This window comes from Rhinopithecus roxellana, chromosome 6 (assembly GCF_007565055.1).
Source record: "Rhinopithecus roxellana isolate Shanxi Qingling chromosome 6, ASM756505v1, whole genome shotgun sequence".
NCBI classification, from domain to species: domain Eukaryota; kingdom Metazoa; phylum Chordata; class Mammalia; order Primates; family Cercopithecidae; genus Rhinopithecus; species Rhinopithecus roxellana.
The window spans coordinates 55,086,251-55,112,516 of record NC_044554.1 but is presented as its reverse complement, the minus strand read 5'-3'; the positions used below and the strand labels follow the sequence as shown (position 1 = coordinate 55,112,516).

At 39.2% G+C, this 26,266-nt stretch overlaps 1 pseudogene; it reads left to right on the top strand.

The window, feature by feature from the left end:
* The first annotated feature begins 297 nt into the window (after positions 1-297).
* Positions 298-2,393, top strand: LOC104656637 (annotated as a pseudogene).
* Positions 2,394-26,266: the final 23,873 nt, after the last annotated feature.

Here is a 26,266-nt window from a genome sequence, read left to right as displayed (position 1 = left end):
TTTATTGGGTCTTGTGTGGAAAGTTGAGTTTACTCTCAATCAACAAGTAACATTTTTGCTTTTTAAAAAATTTCTGAGCTGCCACCACAGCTACTGCAGCCTCTGGGTCCCTAGAAAAGGGGAATGAGAACAGTGAATGACTCAGTCCCCCGATGGCAGTGGTGGTGGTTGTGGCCAGGGAGGCATGATGAGGTAGGGGCGCTGCAGCTTCGAGGAGTAGGCAATGGTGGGGTGGTGTGTTTGGGGTGGGGCCAGGGCGGGGTGTTGGGGGCGGCACATGAATAAAAAGACTCATCAAAAGCAGGGAAAAGTGGAAAAAGTTTAAAAGAAGGACAAGACACAGTAAGATCAGAGCAAATTTCCTTCAGGAAAAATAGCCTTGTTGCTGTCCCATCTACAGTATCTGCTAAAATAAATGTACCAATCTGTCAGCCCATAGTGAAGAAAGACAAACAGCAAAATTCATCAAGGTTTAGCATGAGCAATAATAAAGAACTCAAACACTACCATCCTTAAACGATGTTCCTCCTGCTGATCCAGAGACACTTTTCATTTGGAAGTTACATCAGTGTTGTGTCCTCTTTGACTTTGTTTTTGATCCACAAAATGACCTAAAGTGGAAGGAAGTACAATGAGCTACTTTAAGAGAAATGGAAGAATTTATCACACTTCATTGGAATTGGATCACAGAACCTGTTTACCCAGAGGTAGTCCATATGTTTGAAGTTGACATGTTTCAAACATCACCACCTTCTATCGTCCAGAAGCTGAATTTGGCCCAGAGAAAAACAAACCAATGTCAGAAGCAACCTGGCCTCATTTACAGTTTGTTTATGAATTTTTCTTAAGATTTTTAGAGGCCGGGCACGGTGGCTCATGCCTGTAATCCCAGCACTTTGGGAGTCCGAGACGGGTGGATCACGAGGTCAGGAGATTGAGACCATCCTGGCTAACATGGTGAAACCCCGTCTCTACTAAAAATACAAAAAATTAGCCAGGCGTGGTGGCGGGAGCCTGTAGTCCCAGCTACTCGGGAGGCTGAGGCAGGAGAATGGCATGAACCCGGAGGAGGAGCCTGCAGTGAGCCGAGATTACACCACTGCAGTCCAGCCTGGGCCAGAGTGAGACTCTGTCTCCAAAAAAAAAAAAAAAAAAGATTTTTAGAGTCTCCAGCTTTCCAACGTAATACAGCAAAGTAATATATCGGTCAGAAGTTTGCATTGCAGCTTTTAGAGTGCTTTGACACTGAAGATCATCAGGAAAGAGTTTTTTGTTGTTTAGTTTTTTGTTTGTTTGTTTTGAGACAGAGTTTTGCTCTCTCACCCAGGCAGTGGCACTATTACAGTTCACTGACTGCAACCTCTGCTTCCCGGGTTCAAGCAATTCTCCCACCTCAGCCTCCTGAGTAGCTGGGACTACAGGCATGTGCCACCACACCTGGCTAATCTTTGTATTTTTTATAGAGACGGGGTTTCACCATGTGGGTCAGGCTGGTCTTAAACACTTGGCCTCAAGTAATCTACCCACCTCACTCTCCCAAAGTGCTGCGATTACAGGTGTAAGCCACATGCCTGACCTGGGAGAGAGCTTTTCCTAAAACAAGTCTTTGTAGAATCTATGGGAAATTCTTAGGCTTGAGAGCTTACATAAGAAAACAGATAAATATTACATTTCATAGGTTTATTTATGAAACAGAGCTTCATGATGGTATAGCAGAGTTACTAGATATATTGGGAAGTATAATTAATGGATTTGTTTTACCACTAAAAGAAGAGCACAGATTTTCTTATTCAAGGTGCTATATACCTTTGCACAAAGTGAAATCTCTGAGTGTCTACCATCCCCAGCTGGCATATTGTGTAGTACAGTCTTTAGAAAAGGATAGCACCCTCACTGAATCAGTGGTGATGGCACTTCTCAAATATGGGCCAAAGCCTTACAGTCCAAAAGAAGTAATGTTCTTAAACAAATTAGAAGAAATTTTAGATGTAATTGAACCATTGGAATTTGGAAGATCATGGAGCCTCTCTTCTGGCAGCTAGCCAAATGTGTCTCCAGCTCACACTTCCAGGTGGCAGGTGGCAGAGCAAGCACTCTATTACTGGAATAATGAATACGTCAGTAACAACGCAGCAAAGATTCTGCTCATCATGTTTCCATCCTTGTACTGCAATTCAAAGACCCATTGGAACAAGACAATACACGGCTTGATATCCAGCATCCTGAAGTTCTTCATGGAGATGAACCAAAAGCTATTTAATGACTGTACCTAACTGTTCAAAGCAGAGAAACTGAAAGAGAAGCTAAAAATGAGAGAACAGGAAGAAGCATTGGTTAAAATAGAAAATCTAACCAAAGCCAGTCATGAGGTACTAAAAAAGAGAGTAACATGAAAACGTCCAGGGTGTTACTTGAATGTTTTTATAAGATAGGAATATATCTTCATCCTGAGAAGGAGGGATATCATTTTGGCTAAATAAATGACTTTTAGTGACCTGGGATTCTATTTTGTAATAGCAAGTGTTTAAACCTTTGATATTTGACAAACTTTCCAAAGTCAAATTCTAAGCTTTTTCTTTGATCTGGCTAACCTTTCAGATATTAGGTACCCTAAAGTCCAAAAGGGACATATTTGGCTTATTTGGCATATTAAAACCATACAAAAACATTACCAAATATAAAATGGTGTTTAAACTTTCTTTGGGTTATATTTATATAAATATATTATTAGCTTATGTTCCAAAATTGTATAAGATTGCCATAATTCTGATATGTCCTATAATTCCGATATGTCTATATATTATCAGTAACAATTATAATTGTTATGTTAAATTGTTTTGTGCCATAAGGTGATCAGACTTTAACCATAGCTGTTCTGAGACTTTAGCCCCTCACCTGGCCTGGGCAGCCCCTCCCCTGACCCTGCCATGAGCAGCCCCCTTGCCCCAGTACTCTTCAGGACCTGGTGGCCTGGCACTCACTTTGCAGGCCTGAGTGGCCGTAAGCCAAGTTATTTGTTAGGCTCGGGGAGAGAGCTGGCAATCCCCAGAGGAAAGGGAGCCTCAAACCCCTCTGTATGCAGTTGCCAATTGTTATTTCACTCTGATTCTTTTCAAAGGCAGTTTTATAATCAGCTATAGGACTCTGAAAGGTGCCCTGGAATCTAGGTTTCTGATAACTTTGGAAATCGTGAAATTAGATAGAGGGAAAAACTTCCAAGACTCCCATAGAGAGTTAATGTGTTCATAAATGTCAAGCAGAACAGGAGTTAATTACATGGAAGACCAAAATAGTCTTTTTATGACTTTTTGTTTGAAACATGCTAATTCTTTTGTTTTACAGCGTTCAGAAAACTTTTCGTCTTTTGTAATGTTTGCAGCTTTTTTTTTTTTTTTTTTTTGAGATGGAGTCTCGCTCTGTCACCCAGGCTGGAGTGCAGTGGCCGGATCTCAGCTCACTGCAAGCTCCGCCTCCCGGGTTTACGCCATTCTCCTGCCTCAGCCTCCCAAGTAGCTGGGACTACAGGCGCCCGCCTCGTCGCCGGGCTAGTTTTTTGTATTTTTTAGTAGAGACGGGGTTTCACCGTGTTAGCCAGGATGGTCTCGATCTCCTGACCTCATGATCCACCCGTCTCGGCCTCCCAAAGTGCTGGGATTACAGGCTTGAGCCACCGCACCTGGCAGCAGCTTTTAACAATTGGGTAAAGTACACTCTTGTGAGCAAAATTTAGAGTGTATTTCTTTCTCTCTACCTGGTTTCCTTAGAATTTGAAAACGATTTGTAAGTATACTTAATTTATAGCAGTATAGTTGTTTGCACAAGTTCAATAAGAATCTTTTTTCTTTTGTAACAAGATACCATTGGAGACCCTGGTTATTTTACCAAGGCTTTGACTAGAGTGGCATACTTTCAGGTATAAACAAACTGCTTTAAGGAATCAAAGTTGACTTACAGAGCCAATAAAAGCCCCTTGGGAAAACTGGCCTCATACCTTGTCTACACTGTCCTTGTACAGAGTTCCTCACTTGTGGTAAGTAAAGAATGTCACCTTCTGACAAGTCCAGGAGCCCCAAATTATCTTGAGGTCTTAAGGAGAGGAATTCCCCCAACTCATACAGGTATTTGCAGGTACAGATAAATCCATGACTGGGCTCAAGGCTTTAAAAATCTAATCTGAGATTCCTTATGGAATAAAGGAATCAAACACTACCAGTGAAGCCAATTTTAGAAAGAGTCTATGTGGCAAGTAATTATTCTTGTTATACTTTATGCAAATAGGCCACACATAAGACTGAAATTTATTATGCAAATAAATTGGTTCTACAATGACTTGTCTTTGGTAAAAATAACTAGAGAGAAAAAAATATGTTTTAGAAAAAAACCATAGTACACCTGTTGTTAGAGTCTAGTTGTGTTCCCTGTTTGTGAGTTTTTATTTTCTGCAATGAGGACTGAATCCTGAATTCCATCCAGCCTTCAAGTCCCAAATTATTGCTTTCAGATTTTTCTGGCTTGGAATCAATGAAATTACTACTGCATTATTCCTTGTAATATAGATGAGAAAGACATGTCAGACTACCACAGCCTTCCTCCTCTGTAACTAAAGATGCTTTGAGTCTAACATCTGAATAAATTGCGCTCAGTGTTAACCTTTGTTTTTCTTCTGTCTCCATAGAAATGTCTCTTATTAATAATCTGTTTGCCTTCATCACATGTAGAGGCCTAGCCCATCTGCAATGCCACCTCCTGGATGGGACGCAACTATTTAACTAACCTGATCCATTCTCAAGAACTAGACAGTGCTTATGACTATGTTCATGAGTATTCATAGCTCTTCCTGGAACCTGTTAAATACATATTTAGCCAACCTGTCATTATATCCAATTATGATGGGCAGTGGGCAAACTATATGATAGTTAAGACTAACTGCTGTGTACACATCCCAGTAAATTTGGGAAATGTCTCAGATAGCCCTGCAAGTTACATACCAACAAATCAAAGCTATGTCCGACTCCACATTGTCACTAGACGAGTGATTATTGTCCTGACTCAGATCAGTACCATCCTGGTAGCAAAAGCTGGCTGTAACATTGGCCCTGATTTCAAGGATAAGCATGTCCCTCTGTTGTGGAGTTCAATGCTGTTGCACCCTCCATATGGGAATGCAAGACGGGCTTTCCCCAGAGACTTTCCAGACCTTGCACCATAATGGTCCAACAAATATCATTTGTAAAGTCCAGGTATTCGTGAATATTTCCAAATCCAAACAGATCAATTCCATACCAACACCCAATAACTACACCGTCTTTCAGCAGGAAGTAGCCAGAATAAATACAGTACCCCAATTTCACAGAGATGGAAGGGAACTTAGTAGTGGGGAATTGTAACCAAGTACTCCCATTTTCCTAAGAAATAGTTTAATTATTTTTTCTCTCTTCTTTTTCCTCCTTGTCCCCTCTTTTTACTTAGTCCTGTAGAAATGCAAATTTCTAAATTTTAATAGCCTTTTACCCTGTTTCACCAGACATTCCCTACAGGGCAAATTCACCTAACTATATGCTTAGGAGCTCCAGAAAGGAAACCTCACCCACCAGGAGGTTGCCTGGAGAGATAACAGTCAATTTACAACCCAAAGTATGCCTGCCCATGGAGACACCAACAGTCACTGGCTTGATCACCTGGTAGATACGGCACTAAGCTAACATGCCAACCCCTTACCTGCTCACTTCCCCCCACCCCTTGTGCCATTAATGCTAAGCCCCCTTTAAAAGTGCCTGCTTTCTAATCCAAAAGAAAAGTGGTACCCTTAGGCAAGAAGTCTTATGACTTCTTCCTCTAAGCTAGTTTGGTAATAAAATATCGCTTTCTTTATACCAGACCTCACCCTTATTAAATGGACTCTGTTGGCAGTAAGCAACTGAGCCTCCATTTTGGTTATAAGACTACAGGGCATGCCACCATGCCCAGCTAATTTTTAATTTTTTTTGGTAAAGGTGGGGTCTCACTATGTTGCCCAGGGTGGTCTCAAACATCTGGCTTCATGTGATTCTCCCACCTTGACCTCCCAAAGTGCTGGGATTACAGATGTGGGCCACTGTGCTCTGCCTCTATTTTGGCTTTTTAACTTACCTTATTCCCTATGTAGATAACTGGTTTTCAGTAAGGAAAGGGCCAGGAAAACATGCAGCTTTAATGTTTAAATATGCAACAAGTAGGCAAAGCTGGAAGGCAGAACACAGATGCCCCAAAATCAAGGATCCCATTTTACAGTAAATCTTGGGTCCCCAAAAAGAGGGGAGTACAGTGGAATGTGAGAGTGCAATGCTCTTACAATACACTTCACTGCAGGGACATACTCCCAACATTGGTGGACAACTCAACACTAATCAGCCCGCTCTGATCAGCCCATCCCCCACAGGAGTCTTATCCCTTACTGGAGAGTGAGGGTGTTTACATAGCTTTTAAACACCCAAAAGTACATTTTTTCCCCTCCAAATGTGCCACAAAATAAGTAGCACCTTGGAGTAATAACCATTCACTGTAAGTAACTACCACTAGCCATCTCTAAGAGTGTATCTCTTACTTAACTATTACATACACCAAGGTTATTTTTGCACCCTGCAAAGTAATTTCTGGTACCCCCAAAAGCCAAAAAGACCGCATAACACAATCCAGAAATAACAGTTTTAGATCTGAGAGGACTATGTCCATTTACAACTTGGGATGCCCTGAGGAAAAAAAGCAGCTGCTCCCAAAAAGGAGTCTATGGCACCTTTTTATGTTTTTCTTCTTCTTTTTTTTTTTTTTTTTGAGATGGAGTCTTGCTCTGTCACCCAGGCTGGAGTGCTGTGGCCAGATCTCAGCTCACTGCAAGCTCCGCCTCCTGGGTTCACGCCATTCTCCTGCCTCAGCCTCCCGGGTAGCTCGGACTACAGGCACCGCCACCTCGCCCGGCTAGTTTTTTGTGTAGTTTTTAGCAGAGACGGGGTTTCACTGTGTTAGCCAGGATGGTCTCGATCTCCTGACCTCGTGATCCGCCCGTCTCGGCCTCCCAAAGTGCTGGGATTACAGGCTTGAGCCACCGCGCCCGGCCCTTATGTTTTTCTTAAGGGTTCTTGGACTGTTAGAATTTACAATATATGAAGAATAGGGTGAAATAAAACTAACTTGAAGAACAATTCTTAAAAAAAGAAGTGAGCATAGAAACCAAACACATGGGTTCTTTAAAAAGGTTCCAGTCATCTGAAAAAAAAAAAAAAATCCCAAAAATAGAATAAAAAAAAGGGAAGAAAAGTATAAGGCCTTTTAAATACACACACACACACACACACACACACACACACACACACACACACACACACGTATATATATGTGTATATGTTTATAGAGAGAGACAGAGACAGAGAGAGAACACTTGAATATCAGCTTTTAATTAAGCTGATTTTTAGCCACAGAGCTCTTTAAAAAAACAATTCTTTCAAGTCTCCTGTTACCAGATTTTAGCCAGGACAACAGCTGATATTTTCGGCTTTTGAGTTTCTTTACCAAAGGTATCTTTCTAAGCGTCTCAACCAAAATTATGACTTAATCATGGGTGCATGAGTTATCTCCAAAGAGGTGGCAAACAATTTTTACACGATCCAGAATCACCCTAGAGATAGCTCAGAGAAAGGAAAATGCAGGACAAGAAATCAGAAACTGTCCATGGAAGGAAAAAAGATCAATAAATGGCAAAAGCCACAGAAATATCAAACCAGAAAAGACGAATTCCCTGGCTGGGTATTGAACCCATGCAGCATTAGTCAAACGGGAGAAACTTAGCTACCGTACTATAGCATGGGGTGGTATGTTATCCTGTATTTGCGTTGCTATAAAGAAATACCTGAGCCTGGGTAATTTATAAAGAAAAGAGGTTTGATTGGCTCATGGCTCTGCGGGGTTTAAAGGAAGCACGGTGCTGGCATCTACTTCTGGAAACTTACAATGATGATTAAAAAGTGATAGGGAGCCTTCTCTTGGCCATGTCACATGCCAAGAGTGAGAGAGAAAGAGAAAGAGGTCCTAGACTCTTTCAAACAACCAGATCTTGCATGAACTAAGAACTCACTTACCACCAAGGGAATGGTGCTAAACTATTCATGAGGGATCTGCTCCTATAATCCAATCACCCCCCACCAGATCCCACCTCCAACATTGAGAATCACATTCAACATGAGATTTCAGAGGACAAACATCCAAACCATATCAAGTGATCTCCACTGATCTTCCCGGAAGGAATCTAGAGCAGGCAGTTTTGGACTTGCAAATGATTTTAACTTTTAGGTCAAAACTTTTTTTTTCACTCTTTTAATTTTATCAAGAGAATTTCTAAGGCTAGCCATGATACTAGTATATGTCCTTTTAAAATTTCTGTTTTTCCCATTAATTATTTAAAATAAGAAATGTATAAAATGTTTTTTATTTTCAATGGTGTACTTAGTTCCGATAGTAACTCAATGCAAAAGCCTCTTGAAAGCCCAGGTAGTAATTTTCCAGGTTTTTTTCTACATAAGCAAGAGGTATTCCTGGAGAGGGCTTCGAGGAGGCAGTCCCCATGATCATCAAAAACTTACTCTTAGAAATAGACTTAAAATAACAAAAGACAATGTGAAAGGAGAATAAATACTTGGGGCCCTAATTTATTATGCCAAAAGAAAAACATTATCCTGAAAGCTGAGTCATGTAAGAAGTTGCCTTGCCTTTTTTGTTCCTAAGCAGATAGCTGCAGATAAAAGGTTAATCATCTCCACAGGCAGCTACTCTCTGTTCACCTTATCTTATGTAAAGTGCTGATTTACTGATCGTGAGATAAATACATAATTGTATACAGAAATGGAATACATAAATTCCCCTACCTGCTCCTTTTCTCTTGCAATATGTGGATTACCATACCCTCCCTTTTTCCCCTCCAGCCCACTTTTCCCTTTTAAAAACTGAAGCCCTCAAACTTACAGTTAGAGAAAGGCACAGACCACAGACTCTTTCTGTGATTTTATGTTTATTTCTTCCAAGGATGTCCTTAACCTTGGCAAAATAAACTTCTAAATTGATTGAGACCTATCTCAGATACTTTTTGTTTTACACAACAGAAGCCCCATAGAGACGGAACCTTTCAAGACAAAACTCCCCTAAGAGCTTGAGACACTTGAGGTGAAGAGTATGCTGCTTAAAATATTACATGTCTTGGACTCCCAATCCTTTCAGACTAGTCCCCTGATATGAACCCAAAAATTCATGCCCTCCTCCTGGGCACAGTGTAATGCCTGTAATGCCAGCACTTTGGGAGGCTGAGGCAGTATCCAATCACCTCCCATGAGGCCCCACCTCCAACATTGAGCCCAGGAGTTCAAGACCAGCCTGGGCAACATAATGAGATACCATCTCTACCAAAAATCAAAAAAATTAGCCAGGCATTGTGGACATGCCCGTAGTCGAAACTACTCGGGGGAGCTGAGGTGGAAGGCTCACTTGAACCGATGAGGTCAAAGCTGTAGTGAGTCATGATCACACCACTGCACTCCAGCCTGGTTGACAGAATGAGATCTTGTGGCAAAAATAAAAGTTAAAATTAAAAAAAAATTCATGCATTCCAGATGGCAGAGACGAAGAGAGGGTACTCCTATCTAGTCACAAGGTAAAGCTCTCAAGGCCATAAAACAAGATGAGAGGGGACTCTCATCTGATTTTTATTTCTGAAACCAACAGCAATGTTTGTCTTTACAGATGCCAACATAGAACTGTGAAAACTGATCAGTCTGCAGGGCCTTGAACAGTGGGTTTAAAGGCTCATGTTCGCCCCTACGGTACCCCTCTTAATGACAGAAAAACACAGAAAGAAAAAGACAAAGGAAAAGAGCAACAGAAAAAGCTATTTCTGAGAGGAAATGGGGAAGTGGGTCAAACAGTATGAATATTCATACCACAAGTACCAAGTGTACACCAGAGTCACTACAACCCAAGACTGGTCACACAAATTCTTTTTTTCCCATTGATTAAAACCATGTAGATTAGACAACCAGTGACTTTTACCAGCTCATCAGCTGGAGTGCACAGAGGGAGAGAGGCCCCCTGACTGGTAAGAAATTCTTACCTCTTTGCTGAAAAAGGTTCTACCCAGGTTCCTGTTTTCTCTTCAGTGCAGCTTGCAGAAGGGAAGCATGGCTTTGACCATCCTGCTCACACTGCCATACTGTGGCGGCTACGGCCATTCACCCACTAAAGGTTCATTGAAAAATCACTGGCATGAAGCAGACTGATCAAGAGGAGAAAAGACATACAAATTAATTCAATGTGTCTACATAGGAGCCTTCAGAATGAGGACCCAACTTCCCAGTGAGTAATAGAAACTTTTTGAGTTATAGAAATTTCTATATTATCTTAAAGTTATGAAAAAAAAATGGGGGCTTGTACCCTGGTAATATAGATTATGGGAGCAGGTAGAAGAGGAATTCTATTGAGGGACAATAAATAATTGATAGGGAGAATGACTGGACTGGGGAGCAGAGATCAACTTGCAAATCGTTTTCTTTGGAATTTAAATGATCCTTGGAGACAGTCATTATACTGTCTTCTCAGGTATGGTCACCTCTCGGTCTTCTTTTCTGCAATAGATAATGAGATAAAGGGGAGCGGGAAAAAAGAACAACTGTCCTCCTGGCTGGGTCCAGATCCTAGGCAGATAAAGGAGCTTCGGCTTCTTTGGGAGAGACAGTGGAGGATAGGGGAAGGTTAAAGAGACCGTAGGTCTTTTCAGTTCAGTAAGTCAAAATGCCATACTTGGAGGTATTGGTTTCTGAGCCCCAAACAGCTTCATATTTTTACTTTTCACATTTAAATATATGATCTGTGAAAGGAAAGTAAAAAGTTGGGACCCCAACTCACTCTGCCAAAAGAAATAAAATTAACCTGAAAACTGAGTCATGCAAGAAGCTGTTTTTCATTTTGTTACTAAGCAGCAAGCTACAGGTAAGTTAAGTATCTCCACAAGTAGCTATTCTGTGGTCTCCTTATGGTATAGTGAGCACAGGATGAATATATAATTGACTATTCCCCTACCTACTTTTCTCTCTTACAACATATGGATTCAGTAATGTGACCAAATCCTCCCTCTTTCTCCTCCAGCCTGCTTTTCCCCTTTAAGTGCTGAAGCCCTCAAAATCATCTTTGGAGAAAGAAATAGGCCTATCTCCCAGGCACATGTCCTTCACTTTGGCAAAATAAACTTCTAATCTATTGAGACCTCTCTTGGATACTTTTTGGTTCATAAATTGGCAACCCAGGTAAGGGGCTCTGAGTGGAGGTGTCCCTTACCTTTGACAAATCTCCTGTTGGTGCTTGGCACCAGCTTGAATGAATATCTTTAATGCTCAAACCGATAGGACATTTTGCTGAGGTCTGGGAGCTACTCCCCTCCAGAGGATCCTTGATGTCCCCAAATTTGGTTGAGATTTAAGGTTTATTTTGCTGTAAAGCTCCTTTTTCTGGAGTTTTACTCACTTCCGACAAGAAGGCCAGCTTTTTTGCTTCCATGACGTTGGACAGCAGGCCATTCCTTCCTGGAGTTTCAGCTCACTTCCAACAGGGAAGGCATGTTTGAGATTTTTCCTGCTTCTAAGATGGTAGAGAGCAGTCTTCAGTCTGGGCCCCATTCCTAGATAAGTAGCTGAATTTGGGTTTTGTCTTGGAAATTCTCCTTAATGACTAAAGTTAACATTCACAACCAACTGATCTTAACTTTTCCTTTACCACTAGAGCATTCAGTTATTGTATGAATTATGCAATTGCTTGTTTTGCTAACTGTTTTTTGTTTGTTTCCATTTTTGTCGTTGTTTTGGTCTTTTTCCGTTGGGTTTGACCAACTCTACCCAACTTGATCAAGTCTGGAAAAAAGTTCCAAATTATGGGGAACAAAACCTCTGAATTGGCTAAATTCCCATAGCTGGGGGAGGGGAGGGAAAGACCAGCAAAAAAAAGAAAGATTGTTACTACTTGAGGGACTGCATCTGCATAACTAGACCACCTTTTGCTAGCCAAGCCAAACTGATAGAGCAATGACTATCACTTCACATTGTAATTCAGTAGCTAAGATTCTACCCTTTTTTTCACCATGACAGCCTGGGTTGGTTCCTAAATCAGGTCCTCTGTGGCTTGATATTTCTGTTACTTTTGAAATATCAGTAGTTTGTCCAGGCTAAAAAATGGTATTGAGATTTAAAAGGATTTTTTAAGAGCTCAATGGTTAAAAGTCACCTTAATTAAAAGCTAATATCCAAGATATAAATGTGTGTCTGTGTACGTTTTCATATTTATATATTACCTATATAATATGTAATTCATATTTATATATTATCTATAATATTTAATTCATATTTACATAATATATATAATGTGTATATATATTTAAAAGGTCTTTATGTTTTCTTTCTCTCCAGGGTCTTGCTTTTTGAGAAAAAGGTTTTTTTCTTCTCAGTTGACTAAATTATGTTTTCTCCATTTACTTCTACCTGTCTCTCCTTCCTCTTGCCACCCTCTGCTGCATGAGGGAACTAAAATAATTTCTTTTTTTTTCTTTTCTGAGATGGAGTCTTGTCGTAGTTGCCCAGGCTGGAGTGCAATGGTGCGATCTCAGCTCACTGCAACCTCTGCCTCCTGGGTTCAAGTAGTTCTCCTGCCTCAGCCTCCCAAGTAGCTGTGATTATAGGTGCCTGCCAACACACCTGGCCATTTTTTTTTTTTGTATTTTTAGTAGAAACAGTGTTTTACCACTTTAGCCAGGATGGTCTCGAACTCCTGACTGCCTTGGCCTCCCAAAGTGTTGGAATTATAGGCATGAGCCACCGTGCCCAGCCAAACTAAAATAATTTCTAACAGCCTGTGCTTCCTTGAAGAAAACAGAAGGTGCTAAACTCCTTTTTGGGGCAAGACCTCTGCTTTTCTTATGACCCCAAGAGTGTAAACAGACAAAGTCCTCTCATATCATAATCTGCTTGCTTTTGTATTGTGTTACCTGATTTTTTTTTTTTTTTTTTTTTTTTTTTTTTTTTTTTTTTAGACAGAGTCCCACTCTGTTGCTTAGGCTGGAGTGCATGGCAAGATCTTGGCTCACTGCAACCTCCACCTCCCGGGTTCAAGCAATTCTCCCACCTCACCCTCCTGAGTAGCAGGGATTGCTGGCATGCACTGCCACACCAAGCTGATTTTTCTATTTTTTAAATAGAGATGGGGTTTCACCATGTTGGCCAGATTTTTCTTGAACTCCTGACCTCATGTGATCCTCCTGCCTTGGCCTCCCAAAGTGCTGGGATTACAAGCATGAGACACTGTACCCAGCCTTACCTGATTTGCAGTGAGCTGAGATCGTGCCACTGCACTCCAGCCTGGGCGACAGAGTGAGACTCCATCTCAAAAAAAAAAAAAAATAGTTATTACAACAGGGATACTCTTGTTTTACATAAGAAAGGGTGTTTAACATAAGAAAGCGTGTGTTAGTCCATTTTCATGATGCTCATAAAGACATACCAGAGACTGGAAAGAAAAAGAAGTTTAATTGGACTTACAGTTCCATATGGCTGGGGAGGCCTCAGAATCACTGGCAGGAGGCAGAAGGCCCGTCTTACATGGTGGCAGCAAGACAAAATGAAGAAGATGCAACACCAGAAATCCCTGATAAAACCATCAATTTTTGTGAGGCTTATTTACTACCACGAAATCAGTATGGGGGAAACTGCCCCCATGATTCAAATTATCTCCCACTGGGTGCCTTCCATAACGTAGGAATTATAGGAGTACAATTCAAGATGAGATTTGGGTGGGGACACAGAACCAAACCATGTCATTCCACCCCTGGACCCTCCAAATCTCTTGTCCTCACATTTCAAAACCAATCAGTCCCCTTCCCAACAGTCCCCCAATGTCTTAACTCATTTCAACATTAACCCAAAAGTCCACGGTCCAAAGTCTCATCTGAGACAAGGCAAGTCCCTCCTACCTATGAGTCTGTAAGATCAAAAGCAAGCTAGTTACTTCCTACATACAATGGGGGTATGGTATTTCATAAACACAGCCATTCCAAGTGGAAGAAATTGGCAAAAATACAGGGGTTATAGGGCCCATGCAGGTCCAAAATCCAGTGGGGCAGTCAAATTCTAAAGCTCCAAAATGGAGTAGGCCGAGACAAGAGAATCACTTGAACAGGGGAGGTGCAAGTTGCAGTGAGCCAAGATCACACTACTGCACTCCAGCCTAGGCAACAAGAGCAAAACTCCATCTCAAAAAAAAATAATAATAATAATTAGGTAAATGGAGTAAATTCTTATAAATAAACTTGTCATATAATTTAGAATCTAAAATTACATTGGATTAAATAATATTCATTGTATGTCTGAGTCATTTTCAATTTTTTTTTAGAAAATTGTAGGAAAACATTTTTCTAAAAAATTGTGCTCTTGGCTGGGTTTAGTGGCTCATGCCTATAATCCCAGCATTTTGGGAAGCCATGATAGAATGATCTCTTAGGCTCAGGAGTTCAAGACCAGTCTGGCCACGTTGGTGAAACCCTGTCTCTACGAAAAATACAAAAATTAGCCAGGCATAGTGGCATGCACCTGTAGTACCAGCTATTCAGGAGGCCTAGGTGGGAGGACCAGTCCAGCCTGGGAGGTGGCAGTTGCAGTGATCTGAGATGGTACCACTGCACTCAAGCCTGTGGAGGACAGACAGGGTCTGACTGTCATACATACACACTCACTCACTCACACACACACACACACACACCAAATGTGTTCTTATTTAAAGGAAAATAATTTTTGTCTAATTCAAAGGTTATTTATGAAACAAGGTAAAAGGAACCAGTAAATAGGAGAGAGATAAACACAGTCATAGTTACAAAGAGACATTTTTTGGTAAGAAAGGTTAAAAGGAAAATAATTTTATATGAGAAAGAATTTTGTATGGTAAATTTTCTGTCCTACAATTACTAGTTATTTAAGAAAGAGCGATGTTTAAGGCAAAACGGGAAGCCCAAGCATGTCATAAATGTTTTGTGTAAGTGGTAATAAGGTTTGTAAAAAGAGGATTTATGAGAAAAAAACTTTATGTAATCAAGTTGGCTAGAATTAAAAGGAAATTATTGGTTGGGCGCGGTGGCTTATGCCTCTAATCCCACCACTTTGGGAGGCCAAGGCGGGCGGATCACAAGGTCAGGAGATTGAGATTATCCTGGCTAATATGGTGAAACCCCATCTCTACTAAAAAAAATACAAAAAAATTAGCTGAGTGTGGTGGCAGGCGCCTGTAGTACCAGCTACTTGGAACTACTTGGGAGGCTGAGGAAGGAGAATGGCGTGAACCCAGGAGGCAGAGCTTGCAGTGAGCCGAGATTGCGCCATTGCACTCCAGCCTGGACAACAGAGCAAGACTCCGTCTCAAAAAAAAAAAAAAAAAGGAAATTATTTATGATAGTCTTTCTAAAAATTGGGCTTTGATATGAAACAAAACCCATGAATACATTAAAGAATGAGTTATAACAACATTTTCTTAAAGTATTAATTTTCTTCTAGTAAAATTACAAGAGATTTTTAAAAAATTATTTTTATTTATTTTTTTGAGATGGAGTCTTGCTCTGTTGCCCAGCCTGGAGTGCAGTGGTCCACTCACTGCAAACTCTACCTCCCGAGTTCAAGCAATTCTGCATCAGCCTCCCAAGTAGCTGGGATTACAGGTGCATGCCACCACACCCAGCTAATTTTCTGTATTTCTGGTAGAGATGGGGTTTCATCACATTGGCCAGCCTGGTCTCGAACTCCTGACCCCGTGATCTGCCCACCTCGGCCTCCCAAAGTACTGGGATTACAGGTGTGAGCCACTACACCCAGCTGAGATTTTTATTTTTTCAACCCAGTAGTTCAACTTTTACTGCTTCTCACTGTTTTTAGCTTTCTCTTCATTTTGAGAAGGCTGTAGATAATAACTCTCTCTCCTCCAACTTTTTCATCAACTCTTGTGACCTCTTTCCTAGGTTCTAACTGTAGTTGTGGCCTGATGCTAAAAAGGTTTTACTTTAAAGGAAATGTCTTCTAAGATAACATTCTGTGCTCTTGGCTTTAAATTCTTCTATGAAAATTAAAATGTTCACTTACAACCCAGGACATACTCTTCCTATGTCTAACTAATTCAAGTATACTTTTCGTGAGTTTTGACTTCCAGGTTATCGAAATGGACTCCCCATAGGGAATAACAATCACATTGAAGATGCTTTTTTTTTTTTTTTTTTTTTTGCCTTTTGGTAACTGGCCTCAAACAGATTTTTGTTTCTTCAAAATAATTCCTATGACATTGCTATTAAGTTTTGATTTGCTTAGGAAAACTGAAATTAAACTTTTAAAATTTAAGGTTATTACACCCATGTAACTTTCTGTATTTCTTTTATAGTCCTTATGCCATTAAGTTACAGGGCTGTGACTCTTGGATCTAAAAAAGACACCAAGTCCTGCTAAATCTTAAACACTGATGGCAGTTAAAGCTTCATCTTCAAACTTGGGAAGAGATGACAGTCAAAATGAACTGTGTTCATGAGACCCAGGGCCAGAAATTAAAACTACTGAACCCTTCTAAGCCCAGGGACTATTATGGAAGAGGTGGATGCATGAGATTGTAAAGGTGAGACATTTTTTGAGAGAGAAAATTAATTCAGATTTTCTCTGTAAACATTAATATCAAAGGCACATTGATGCTACTAGACCTTGTCAAATTAACAAGGTTTTCTTGGAGCATTAACCCACTTTCTAATTTAAATAAGTTACAAAATGTTGTAGAAAAGGTTTATGGAGGCCAGGCATGGTGGCTTACGCCTGTAATCCCAGCACTTTGGGAGGCTGAGGCAGGTGGATCATGAGGTCAGGAGATCGAGACCATCCTGGCTAACACAGTGAAACCCCATCGCTACTAAAAATACAAAAAATTAGCCAGGGGGTGGTGGCAGTTGCCTATAGTCCCAGCTACTTGGGAGGCTGAGGCAGGAGAATGGTGTGAACCCGGGAGGCAGCGCTTGCAGTGAGCCAAGATTCTGCCACTGCACTCCAGCCTCGGTGATAGAGTGAGACTCGGTCTCAAAAAAAAAAAAAAAAAAAGGCTTATGGAATTTATATCTTATGATCAAGATAATTACAATTTAATAGATTTGTTTATAACATATGAGAGACACACTTGACTGGCCTCATGCTATCTTTATTAGGACTTGCTCACTGTTTGGGAAATTAAGTCTCCTCTCTGAAAGAATAAAGGTTTTGCTTTTAAAAATATATTTGAGTTACCACTTTGGTCAAATGAATGACTTATTTTACAATGACTTGTGATCCTATTTAGCGATATCAAGAGTTTCAAACATTTGATATTTGTCAAAGTTTCCAAAATCATATTCTAAATTCAGTCCTTTTGACATCATTTAATTTGTTTGATATTAAGTCCCCCGAAGTCCAAAAGTGACATATTTGGCTTACTTGGTATAATAAAATCATACAGGAAGCATTGTCAAATATGAATTGATATTTAACCTTCTTTGAATTATATTTATATAAATGTGTTAAATGTATGTGTTTCCCCCACTGTCAATATTAGCCAGATCAACAAGACACAAGATTAAAAGGGATATCCAGTACTTGAACTCAGCTCTGCACCAAGCAGACCTAAGAGACATCTACAGAACTCTCCACCCCAAATCAACAGAATATACATTCCTCTCAGCACCACATTGCACTTACTCCAAAATTGACCACATGGTTGGAAGTAAAGCACTCCTCAGCAAATGTAAAAAAACAGAAATCACAACAAACTGTTTCTCAGACCATAGTGCAATCAAATTAGAACTCAGGATTAAGAAACTCAATCAAAATCATACAACTACATGGAAACTGAACAACCTGCTCCTGAATGACTACTGGGTAAATAATGAAGTAAGGGCAGAAATAAAGATGTTCTTTGAAATCAATGAGAACAAGGACACAATGTACCAGAATTTCTGGGGCACATTTAAAGCAGTGTGTACAGGGAAATTTACAGCACCAAATGCCCACAAGAGAAAGCAGGAAAGATCTAAAATTGACACCCTAACATCACAATTAACTAGAGAAGCAAAAGCAAACAAATTCAAAAGCTAGCAGAAGGCAAGAAATAACTAAGATCAGAGCAGAACTGAAGGAGATAGAGATACAAAAACCCCTTTAAAAAATTCAATGAATCCAGGAGCTGGTTTTTTGAAAAGATCAACGAAATTGATAGACCGCTAGCAAGACTAATACAGAAGAAAAGAGAGAAGAATCAAATAGAATCAATAAAAAATGATAAAGGGGATATCACCACTGACCCCACAGAAATACAAACTACCATCAGAGAATACTGTAAACACCTCTACGCAAATCAACTAGAAAATCTAGAAGAAATGGATAAATTCCTGGACACATACACCCTCCCAAGACTAAACCAGGAAGAAGTTGAATCTCCGAATAGACCAATAACAGGCTCTGAAATTGAGGCAATAAATAATAGCTGACCAACCAAAAAAGTCCAGGACCAGATGGATTCACAGCCGAATTCTACCAGAGGTACAAAGAGGAGCTGGTACCATTGCATCTGAAACTATTCCAATCAATAGAAAAAGAGGGAATCCTCCCTAACTCATTTTATGAGGCCAGCATCATCTTGATACCAAAGCCTGGCAGAGACACAATAAAAAAAGAGAATTTTAGACCAATATCCCTGATGAACATCAATGCAAAAATCCTCAGTAAAATACTGGCAAACCGAATCCAGCAGCACATCAAAAAGTTTATCTACCAAGATTAAGTTGGCTTCATCCCTGGGATGCAAGGCTGATTCAACATACACAAATCAATAAATGTAATTCATCACATAAACAGAACCAATGACAAAAACCACATGATTATCTCAACAGATGCAGAAAAGGCCTTCAATGATAGACTGGATTAAGAAAATGTGGCACATATACACCATGGAATACTATGCAGCCATTAAAAAGGATGAGTTCATGTCCTTTGTAGGGACATGGATGAAGGTGGAAACCATCATTCTGAGCAAACTATCGCAAGGACAGAAAACCAAATGCCGCATGTTCTCACTCATAGGTGGGATTTGAACAATGAGAACACTTGGACACAGGGTGGGGAACATCACACACTGGGGCCTGTCAGGGGGTGGGGCAGGGGGAGGAATAGCATTAGGAGAAATACCTAATGTAAATGACGACTTAATGGGTGCAGCAAACCAACATGGCACATGTATAGCTATGTAACAAACCTGCACGTTGTGCACATGTACCCTAGAACTTAAAGTATAATTTAAAAAAAAGTATGTGTTACAAAACATGTACTTTTGTGTGATATTCCTATGTGATTCTGATGTCTTAGTGTATGTTATTAGTACTAATTATGCTTATTATGAAAAATTGTTGTACACCACAGAAGTAACCAAATTTCTTTGTCAATTGTGTCTTTAACCATAGCTGTTCTAAGATTTTTGTCATGCATAATTGTTGTTTTACTCTGCTGATTTTATAAGGCAGTTTATAATCAGCTATAGAACTCTGAGGAGTACTCTTAAATATAGATTTCTGATAACTTTAGAGATTGTTCCATTGAGAACAATAAAGAGAAAAACTTACAGGACTTTCATGGAGAGCTGATGAATTCATGAGGTTTGCTAATCCAGTATCAGGAAGAACAGGAGTTAATTGCATGGGCCAAACTAATAGAAGACTGAAATAATGTTTTATGACTTTTTGTTTAAAACATTTGCTTATTCTTTTGTTTTTCAGTTAAGAGAACTTTTTCTTCTTTTAAGGTATTTACAGCTCTTAACAATTGAGTAAAGCATACTCTTATGAGCAAAATTTAAAACATAATTCGTTTCTCTCACTGAATTTCTACAAATTTTGGAACTATTAAGTGAGTATTCTTAATATATGATAATATAGTTATTTGCATAATTTTAATAAGAGTCTGTTTTCTTTCATAACAGAGCGTAATTGGAGTCACTGATTATTTTACCAAGGCTTTGAGTGGGATGACATTTTCATACTGCCTTGAGAAAATAAGGCTGACCTATAGAGCCAATAAAACACCCTTGGAAAAATTGGCCTGATATTTTGTCCTGTACAGGGTCCTGACCTGTGGGTAAGCAAAGAACGTCACTTTCTTCCTTTTCTGAAGCATGTTAAAGAAAAAAAAGAATGACACTTTCTGATAGACCCAGGAACCCTAAGTTTTCTCAGGACCTTAAAAAGAGGAATTGTCCCAATTCATACAGGACTTTGCAGACACAGATAAATTCTTGGCTAGGCTCTAGGCTTTTAAAAAGGTCTAATCTTAGATTCCTTATGAAAAAGGTTCTAGCAAAGCAAATTGTTTTAAAAGGATTAGGGATAAAAGTCTTTAAGGTCAAAAAAAAAAAAAAAAAAAAGAAAAATTTAGAAAAGAGAGACTGAGAGCCTCTATGGCAAATGATTATTCTTGCTGCACTTTGTGCAAATAACTAAGCCAAACGTAATAGGACTAAAACTTACTTTACAAATAGGTTGGTCCCACTGAACTAATGCTTGGACTTCTGCTTCTGGCCAAGACGGAATAACAGGGACTCTAGTTAACTTTCTCCCTAGAACAATCTAACAAACCAGACAAAACATATAAAAACATTTTTTAAAGACACTGAATATTAGACAATGAAAGACAGTGATACCAGAAAGAATAGCATGAAATCCTGTATTTCTCCTTTGAATAAAAACTGATTTTTAAAAATACTAGAATTATATCGTTTTCTTGTTGTTGACCTGAATTTAAATTTTTGTTTACATAGATATTTTCATTTCCAGGTGTGTTTTTCTCATTTCAGTGATATTCTAGCAGACTGCAAATCTTATTGCCCAATATACTTGAAAATAGACATTTTCACAATGACTATGATATTCACCTTAATTTATCTATTGGTAACTGCAAAATGGTGATATCATAATTCTTACATTTATCAGTTGCATTGTTCAGAAAATAAGAGTCTTTTCTCACCAAGTGTAAATAAACTGTGTTACAAAATTCAGGATGAAAATGTAATCATTCATATTTAACTATCAGTTTTTGGAATAAGAGTAGATGTAATAATTGCCTGCAGTGGTAGTCTATGAAGTGTTTTTTTTTTCTTTTTTGTTTCAGTTCTTAATTTTTAAAAAATAATTGTATTAGCTGGGCGTGGTGGGTATGCATCTGCAGACCTAGTTACTCAAGAGGCTAAGGCAGGAGGATCACTTGAGCCTAGGAGTTCGAAGCTACAGTGAGCTATGATCACACCACTGCACTCCAGCCTGGGCAACAGAGAGAACCTGTCTGTAAATATATAAACAATGATTCTAGACTCATGAATTTTTATTTCCTTAAAGTTTTATAATCACTATTTTTAAAATAATTAAATTGTCCCAAATCGGACTAGCGAGAGCTCCAGCAAACTGATCTCTGTGTCCTTTTGATGCCTTTGAGCACTTTCTTCCCTTGGCACATCCAGAAAGGCAAGGTCACCCTGTCCTTTCTCTGCCCCAGTCCATATCCAGTCATACCTCTCAAGAGCCTTAATTTCCTGGATTAGAGAAAGGTATTTAGACGCTTAGATCTGAGCTCTAGGAGGGCTCACTACTAAGCTATCATTACTTTTAGGTGGCTTCAGTGTGAAGAATATACGAATATCTTCTTAACTTGAGTTTATGTTCATCTATCCAACTCAAATTTGATATGACATGGCATGATTTTATGTTTATAGCTCTTTGACACTTTAAATCTTGATTCCTAATAACTTTAAGATATTTATTTATTTATTTGCTTTATTTTGCCCTGTGCTAATGTTCTAAATTTTTTTCTAATGTGACCTTTGCATGTGTTGTATGTGATTCACTTCCTTTTCATCTTGCCTTGTTTTCCTTTCAGCATCTTTATATGGGGCTTGATGTAATTCTTTTCTGTTGTTCATCTTTAAATGAGATGTGTCAAGTAGTTATTAATGTCAGACAAAGCCAACTTTAGAACAAGGAAAATGACCCAGAATAAAGGAGGATATTACATAATGAAAGAGAAATCGGTTCTTCAAGAAGACATAATTTCTAATGTGTACGCACCTAGCAACAAAGCATCAAAATATACAAGGCAAAAACTGATAAACCGCAAAGAGAAACAGATGAATCCACTATTGTATGTGAATACTTCCATGCCCCTTTGGAGTAATTAATGGATCCTGCAGTCTGAATATCAGTGAGGACATAGTTGAGCTGAGCAGCACCACCAAACAACGGGATCTAATTGATATCTATAGAATATGTCATCTAGCAACAGAGGAATCCATATTCTTCTCAAGTTCACACACAACATTCACTATGATATAAGACCACATTCTGGGTCATAAAACACACCTTAGCAATCAGAAATTATACAAAGTATCCTCTCAGATTACAATGGAATTAAACCAGAAATCAAATCAGAAAGATAGCTGGAAAACCCCCAAACCCCCAAAATACTTCAGTTTAAACAATCCAATTTTAAATAAACATAGGTTTAAAAAGTCTCTAGATAAATTTTAAAATAGTTTGAAATAAATTAAAATGAAAATACAACTTATCAAAATGCATAGGATACAGTGAAAGCAATACGTTGACAGGAATGTATAGCACTGATAGCATTGAATGTGTACACCAGAAAAGAAGGAAGACTTCCAATTTTAAAATGGCAGCATAGAAGCAAGCTGGCTTCACTGCCATCCTACAGAAAACCAAAAAATCTATAGAGAGCGTTGAGATTTTTACCAGCAACAATTCAGAATTCAAACATGAAGATGAGAGAGATACCAGATCCACAAAAAAACTAAAAAATTCCAACGTGATAGTAGAATCAGACTTTCATATACCTGATGCTGCATCTCCTCATTGTGCCCAGCAACCTACTTGTGAAAAATCTTTCCTCAACCTACAGTTTCTACACTAGGAAAAGTGAGATTGAGGTGGTCAACCAGCTTTCTCACCACAGTTACCAATATCAGAAATTAAAGAGGGGCCATCACTACTAATTCCATGGACATTAAAAAAAATGCAATGAATAATCTATGTCCACCAATTTGAAAACCTATATAAAATAGACCAGTTTCTTGAATGGCACAACCTAGATCCTGCCAGTCAGCCATGCCTACACAACTGCCTGAGTTCTCACCACCACTGCTGTGGTAAGCGGCTGCAGTGCCACCTTCTCATTATCCTGGCTGGATATAACTGAATCTTCAGGAAACTGGGGATTGAGCCTTGGGGATGCCCAGAGGGGCTGGTAACAGGGTTGGTGGGAGCATACAAAGATTACTCTGGGGTGGCTAGGTGCAGTGGCTCACACTTGTAAACCCAGAACTTTGGGAGGCCAAGGTGGGTGGATCACCTGAGGTTGAGAGTTCGAGACCAGCTTGACCAACATGGAGAAACCCCATCTCTACTAAAAATACAAAATTAGCCGGGCGAGGTGGTGCATACCTGTAATCCCAGCTACTCGGGAGGCTGAGGCAGGAGAATTGCTTGAGCCCCAGAGGCGGAGGTTGCAGTGAGCCAAGATCATGCCATTGCACTCTAGTCTGAGCAACAAGAGCGAAACTCCGTCTCAAAACTAAATAAATAAATAAATTACTCTAGGGTTCAAGTTGGCATTGAGAATACTTATCCAGTGACCCAAGAAGGGAGTGCTGTCTCATGAGGGGTCAACAGTTGGAAGTGATCACACCTTTTCGGTTATACTTCATTCCTTAATCTTTAAACACTTTCAAATACGGAGATTAACAACAAAGTTCTTATTTTGAGGGGCAGTTGGATTCCATTTTTTATTTAACATAATTTTTCTATCATTACTGTCAAATGCTAGAAGGCTGTTTCTAAGGTTGGACAGTAGACTTTGTATTTATGTTCCTTTCTGGTGGATTCTTAATGTCCGTATCCTTCAACAAATAGAACACATACAGGAAAATGTTAAAGAACACCCTGTCTCTTCCTAAAGCTGTTCATCTGTCTCCCATGATTCACTAGATATTCTGAACAGATAAAAGTAGACCTCCAGATTTTCACTTCAAGGCACTGCCATTTATTTTACAGCACATTTTCTGTGACAACTTTCCAAGCCTAGAGGTCAAACAGGATGAGCATGTTAGAGGAACTTTAACCAGCCATTGCAATTGGATACATATATTTTTTCTTGGAAGATCTATTTCCTGGTCAGCCTGATGGAATAAGAATTCTGAAAACAGAATCTATTTTGAAAGTGATTTTTGATACACCAGATAAGGATCCAAATTACAATCCACACCTGAAGAATGACCAGAAGGTTTCAACTGCGGTGAGGGCCAGCACCTCAAAGGTTAAAGCAGCAGTGCCAATAATGAGACCCAGCTGAGAAGGACCCAGTGATACCCATTGGGATTCTTTTATCCTTTGTTGCAAAAGTGTGGACACTTGACAGCCTAGCGGATTTTAATCTCAGGAGCACTTTATGAAATGGTACACTGACAAATTCAGAAGATGTTTCTAGCAGTTTGCCAGTGGTTTCTCACTACACTGGTACTGAAGTGTAATCTCTTGAAGCCAAAAAACTGGAGCAACAAACATCCTGCCACCGCTAACAAGTATATGAGTACTTGGATTCTGTGGTATAAGGCAGGGCTTTTTCTTTCTCTTCTTTGACAGATGAGGACATGGTATAAATGTAAGTTTCAGAGAGGACAAAATAAAACTGAATTCCACTTTTCTCTCACGGAAAGAAAGAAAGAAAAGAGAGAAGGAAAGAAAGAAAGAGAGAGAGGAAGGAAGGAAGGAAGGAAGGAAGGAAGGAAGGAAGGAAGGAAGGAAGGAAGAAAGGAAGGAAAGAAGGAAGGGGGAAAGGGACACAACCCAAAATAACATACATGAAGTAGATAATCTGAAAAGGCCTATATTTATTTAAAAAATTGAATCAATAATTAACCTTCCAAAACAGGAAATACAGACCAAGATGATTTCACTGGTGGATTCTACCAAATATTTAAAAAGAAAATTGTATTGGTTATCTACAATTTCTTGCAGTAAATAGAACCGGAGAGAAAACTTCCTAACTCATTCTATGAGGTCACATTACCCTAATACCAGGGAGTGACACTACAAGTAAGAACTACAGACTGATATGTCTCATGAACCTAAATGCAAATATCCTCAGCAAAACATTAGCAAATCAAATCCAACAATGTATTTAAAAATACAGCACAAATAAGTGAGATTTATTCCAGGTATGCAAGGCTGATTTAATATTTGAAAATCATTTAATGTAATACATCACATCAACAGGCTAAAGAAGAAAAGGCATATGGTCAGTCATATCAATAGATGCAGAAAAAGCATTTGTCAAACAAACTATGACACCCATTCATGGTAAGAACAAAAACAACTCTAGCAAACTAGGAATAGGGAAAACTGTTACCAAAATGACCTAGAGGCTCGCTACTCCTGCTGCTTGCTGCACAGAAAGTGAATCACTGAAACAACAAGTATTGCCAGAAGTAAAGACTTTATTTGGGTGCTGCAGCCAAGGAGATAGGGAATCAGTCTCAGATCTAGCTTTCTGACCAACGAAAATTAGGGGGTTTATATAGTAGAAATGTAACTACATGCAGGAAAATAGGAATTAGGGAGGGGTAAGGAAGAGAAGTTAGTCAATGGGAAGCCGGTGGTTGGTTAGACAATCATAATAGGTAAGGGGTCTGACAATTCATTGTCCAAATGCAGTGACCTGGTGAGTTTCAGTTCCTTGATATTATATGGGAGGCCTGATGATTAATTTCCTGAGAAGGGAGCTCAGATAAGACAAATGGAACTTTCTCAAGTTTCAAAATTCAGAGAATCAGTTTCTACGTTTATTCAAAAGAAAGCATGAACATCAGTCTCTGGGACAATTGGCTCAATTTCAAAATTTCCTAAACTCGATTAAGAAAAATTGAAGGAGACTTAAATAAATGGAGATATATTCCATGCACATGAATAGGAAGACTCAATAATGTCAAGATGTTAAGTTCTTCCCAACTTTATATATTCAACACAATCTCAATCAAAATCTCAACTTATTTTGTGAAAATCAACAAACTAATCCTAAAGTTTATATAAAAAGCTGAAGACCTAGAATAGCAAACTGACATT